The sequence below is a fragment of the Microtus pennsylvanicus genome, chromosome 4 (genome assembly GCF_037038515.1).
Source record: "Microtus pennsylvanicus isolate mMicPen1 chromosome 4, mMicPen1.hap1, whole genome shotgun sequence".
In the NCBI taxonomy this organism is placed as follows: Eukaryota; Metazoa; Chordata; class Mammalia; order Rodentia; family Cricetidae; genus Microtus; species Microtus pennsylvanicus.
This window is the reverse complement of record NC_134582.1, coordinates 133,190,144-133,195,782: the sequence shown is the minus strand read 5'-3', so window position 1 is coordinate 133,195,782 and position 5,639 is coordinate 133,190,144. Positions and strand designations below refer to the sequence as shown.

The window sequence follows — 5,639 nt, the reverse complement described above, 5'->3', positions numbered from 1 at the left end:
TTAACAAAGAAATTGGCATACTCACAATTTCTCCACAAATTTCTGCTGTGGGACAATGGTCTGTACCCTGTCACTTGTATTTTAAATAAATGCTGATTGGCCAGTAGCCAGGCAAAAAGTATAGATGGAGTGACCCAACAGGAAGAAGAGGTGGGGCAACAAGAATTCAGGCAAGAGGGAAGTTTCAGTCGGAAATCATCACACAGACAGACAGAAGAAGCCAGACACAGAGCAAGAAAGATGTGACTGCCTCGCCTAAAAAGGTACCAAGCCACGTGGCTAACACAGATAAGAATTGTGGGCTAGTATAAGTTATAAGAATTAATCAGAAGCCTGAAATACTAGACCAATCAGTTTATAGTTAATGTAGACCTCTGTGATATTTCTTTGGGACTTAAGGACTGCAGGAACCAGGTAGGACAGAAACCTCAGTCAACAAATTTCTGTATCAATGATTTAGTTAACTTTTCTACTTGGAAAGAAAATTGCAATGGAACACTATATACCATGTTTTACTAGCTCTGTTAGTATTCACAGCCACAGCAGCTATAACTCAAGATCAAGATCAGCAATGCTGCCAAGGGCCAGTTTATACACAAATTAAATTCTTTACACCAGGTAAATGGTTGTCCACAACCACTGGTCAGTGTACATATGAATTAAAATTTCTGGATTTGAGGAGAAACAAATGCTGATCTAATCATCTACTCTGCTGCTTTTCTCCCAGACAATGCTCATGTTGGTTTGTCAGTTTGCTTGTGGTGCAGGGGTCTGCTGACTCTGCCACCAGAAGAGGTTGTTGCTATGCCACTTTCTGCTTTAACATAGTCCAGTCAAATATTTCAGGATCTTGAGAAGATGCTGAACATTGTCTCACATGCATGCGAACTGGAGCTTCCTCAAATCACAGCCCACGAGAGTAAATTCTTCAGGGAACCCCTTACACAAAACTTCAACACCAGAGGACCTTTCACTACGCTTTTCATATTTTTGTTTCTTTGTTGCAGACTTCAGCCTTTGACTGGCAGACTGGTTCTATTAAAAACGCATCAAGACATATCCTAAAGATTCCATATCATCTTGCTGACTGCTCAAGACTAAAATGTATACTGAAGCTAATATCTTGGGCAGTGCCAGGGAGGTTTATATCTTGTTTGTATGGGAACTCTAGTCTTGTACTGTTGTTTCCATACTTTTGGGTCAAACCAAAATCAATAAGGAGTAACAACATAGTGATACCCAATACCTATTGGGAAATTGTCTGGTTTAATGCCTCTGTGTATAAGAATATTTCAATGCACATAATCAGTTCTACTGACCATCTGTTCAGCTAACAAAAATAATCTTCTTTGTGAAAACTTCTTAAGCAGAAACTGAAGAGATCTGCCCAGCGTGGCCTGAGAAATCCATGACTGGCACATTATATAATTTCTTTTGCCCACACCACTGTATGTGAGGGTTGCTAATGCCACCATGAAGAGTCATATACAGGTTGTTCTCATACAGTAGCTGGGGATGCCTGACCTTCTGGAATTTTAGCTTCACTGCCACTTCCTTAAATAACAGATAAAAAGAGATTTTTTTTAAACAAACTGAGAAACCTGAGTTTACTCTACCTTTCTGCCCAGTTTTTTCTTTTCCAAAAAATAGTAGAGTAGACTGCTAAACCAGAAAAACTGACTGGCTTTCAAAAACCATTTTTTCATATACTATATTCTGTTCATGTTCTCTCCTCTAACTCATCCCAGGTCCCCTCACCCACCTAACTCCATGCTCTCCATAAAACAGGCAATTAAAAAGAGTACAACCACCCCTACACACACACAAAACCCATAAAAGCACAAAATGGGAACGTACATGTCACCTCACTCACCACACCATCACTTGACTCCTTCTGGAATCCAGTACCCTAAGAAGAGCTGCCGGAAGTGAGTTCAAGGGTTTACCTCAGAGTGGACTGCTCACTTGACAAAGATTTAAACTTCTAACATGTGAGACACTAACATTCTGCACATCATCTCCATGCTCCAGTGACTACAATTCTTTCTTACTGAAAATGTGAAGCTGCCGCATTACTCAAATACAGTTTTATTGTCAACTTGTTCAATATGCATGTAGCGATATTGCCAGTAGCTGTGTGCTTAAAGGAATTTGCAGTATCAGATGGCCAGATCAAATTTTTGTCAGCATTGCTGTATAAAGAAAATAATGAACTCATGAACAAGCAGCAAAGAGATGGACCATTCGAAAGAGCTTGTGCTGTAAAGTGCTGGGATAAATTCGTTCTGAAGGCTGGCACACTGCCTGTTGTTGAAGATTTTTATCACATTTTCAATCCAGCACTTCCAATTACAACAATCACTAGAGGAGATTTCAAAAAGGGTTTCTATTAAATTTTCCCATTTTACTGATACATTATCCCTTTCAACGATCTCTGTTGAGTACTAAACTTTACCATTCCTGGTTATTGCTGAACAAATAATTTGAAAAACATGGCAAATATCCTTTTACCTGTAATTAGTTTTGCCTATTAGATTTACCTATGCATCAAATGAACAGTCTCAAAATGAGATCTTTTTTTTCTCATTTTTTCAAACTTCTTGGCAGCATTAAATAATGAAGTGGTGCTAATTTGAGGTAAAAAAACAAATGGAATAAGAAAGATTATGAAAATGTGTGAGGAAACAAAGGAGCTATTGTATAGAAAGGTAGTCGTGTATTCTTATGATGCTCTAACTGTAGCCAATAATACAAGAAAAATCTAGCCCGTATACCCATGTTGCAAGTACTTGCTACTTGCAGACTCCTCTATGTTCAAACACAGATAAAAACTCAGCATGACTTTTAGCGGGATCTACTATGTACTAGTATGATGACTGGCAAATAAAATAACACAAAAGTCAAAGAAGAAGATTATGACTGAGTTAACAATCTGATTGGCCTTATTTTTATTCCAGAATCAGGCTATATATTCATAAACAGACTAAATAAATATTTCAATAACCTGAATAGAACCAAAAAGAAAGTTGAAGCAAAAATTGTTATTCTCCTCATGTTCCCAGACAAGGAAACCAGAGCAATAGAAAAGCAACTGAGTGATCAGCATCGGGTTGCTGGGTTTTCTCTGTGTGAGAGAGGAAGGAGACAGGGGAATTTTCCTATCATGTCAGGTGGGAAACTGGGAGCTTTTCCTCTGACCTAATTTCTTAGAAGACTAAGTAAGACATTTAGTTCCAGTTTCATGGGGAACTTTTTTATGAGTGACCACATTTTAGTTTTAGCCTGGTCTGAAATTCACCCCACAATGATAGCCTCTTTCAATTTTTATTTAGCAAAGTTATTGTCATGCCAAATGAAGACACCACTGTCCACCGCCTTCAGGGGTCTTGCATAAGGAACATCCACCTATTTAACAGCTGCTAAGTATTAATTTAGAGACATCAAGAACATGGCCTCCTATTCATTTAAAAAGAAATTTACCTGCGGCCATTTAATTCTCACTTTGGATATCACAGGAATTTTGCTTTCTATAATTCTTTTATCAGAAATACTTGAAAGGAAGAAAATGGAAGAATAAGATTTTCAAAAGGATCAAAACTATATAAAACACAAAGAACACAATCTACTAAATTCTACTCATCTTAATATAAAGATCGATCGTGGGAAATCAGAGAACTGGGTTCTGCTACCTAGTGCCTTGCTCTGCTCTAACCCGTGAGGACTCCTGGGTCCAGACAGAAGGATCACAGGGAGGGCATAAGTGGAAAGCTTGGAAACAGTGTGAGAAAAGCGTTCATTTCTGCTATTGTACTTGGATAGTGCTTGGAGCCTGGCCTTTCCTCATTCCTGAGAAATGTCTTCTCAGAGCTGGAGAGATGGCTCAGAATTTAAGAGGAGTTGTTCTCCTGGAAAACCTGGGTTGAGGTCCCAGAATGCACAGGTTGGCTGACAACCATCTGTAAGTCAGTTTCAGGGGATTTAATGCCCTCTTCTGACTTCCTTGGTTACTGGGTAGACACCACACACACACACACACACACACACACACACACACACACACACACACACACACCACTCATACATATCTTTGCCAATTTGAAACAATCTTTTCATGTCTCCCTGAGATTGCTGTAGCAAACAGATTAATTGGTGAATAAAAGAGAACAATAAAAACTGCATAAGTACATCCTTGTAAATATCACGAGTCTGGTTTCTGTTTCGGCTCTCAGCCCCTGTCTTTATCACTGCAGTGTTTTGAGGTTCTGATAATTTTGCTCAATTTCTCAGAGCACAGCCTGCCTCCGATAACAGCAGGTGAGTCAACACTGCCTCTATTTTTAACCTTTCTGTCTTGAACTGACTTTTCCTATATTTCAGATCAAAAGCAAATACTCAGGGCTTAGGCATCACCAGGCCCTTTTCCTTAAGCCACCCTCTTACAACTAACCCTCATTTCCACCCGTATGTTTTCCTCAACTTGCCTCCTTCGGTAACTCTCCACCGCTGCTTTTAACGCAAGACTTTCCTTGCAGATAAATGCCAAACCTTCAATATCAGACCATGTTCCCAAAGTACACATTATTTTAAAATTGACACAGTCCCTCACCTTTACAATTGAATCTTTCATCTCATTTGCCTTTCTGAATGCCTCACATGGAAATGAACAAATAGGAAATCCCTTGTGACTGATCCTCTCTCAAGGTAATTCCTCCCTGAAGCCATTTTATTTCCTGCATGCATATCCAGGTAAATGTGGCCTAATTTAGTTAACCAAGCAGAATCAAATTATGTTGCTTTTTCTAATTAATAAAACTTTTTTTTTTTTTTGGTTTTTCGAGACAGGGTTTCTCTGTGGCTTTAGAGCCTGTCCTGGAACTAGCTCTGTAGACCAGGCTGGGCTCGAACTCACAGAGATCCGCCTGCCTCTGCCTCCCGAGTGCTGGGATTAAAGGCGTGCGCCACCACCGCCCTGCTATCTTTGTTAATATATTATTAAGTAAAGAAATTTGCAATTCAACTTATATTCAAAATACTCTCAAAATCCCTCTGCTATTTTTATTCCCAGAAATGGCCAATGAGATAAAGCTTTTCTCATTTTTTTTAATTTATCACTATTACTTTATCCTTCTCAGGTGTAAAATATGGGCTTGCTAACGAGACAGCTTCTGACAATCTATGGTGTGTATGGCTGTGTCTCTATGTGCTCATGCAGGTGTGTGTATGTGTGTGCGCGCGCGCATGTAACTGTGTATGTGTTATTTGGAAAGGACATAAAATATAATTCTACAATAGCCTTAAGCTATCCTTTTTATTTGACTGAATTCCAAACATGTGGATTGACCTACAAAAATGTTTAAAGTGTAGATAGTAAGTAGTTTATTTAGAAGTGATTCTGTTGAAGAGAGAATTTCTCCATAATCCTAGCCTAGCTGTAGTTCATTCTGGCTTACTGAGCTAAGTTCACTCTTAGCTCCTGATTATGAATTTTAAAATTATAAATATGTTAAAAATATTCTTAGAAGTGTTTCGGGGTGCTACCTTTAATGACTCCAATAAATCTGAAAATTCTTTTAAAAACACAAGAACAGCCTAGCACTAAAACTTTTAATGATCTCAGTAAACAATTGTCACTTCAATTA

General features: G+C 38.6%; 1 pseudogene; it reads right to left on the bottom strand.

The window, feature by feature from the left end:
* Positions 1-734: 734 nt before the first annotated feature.
* On the bottom strand, positions 735-4,579 carry LOC142849077 (casein kinase I-like; annotated as a pseudogene).
* Positions 4,580-5,639: the final 1,060 nt, after the last annotated feature.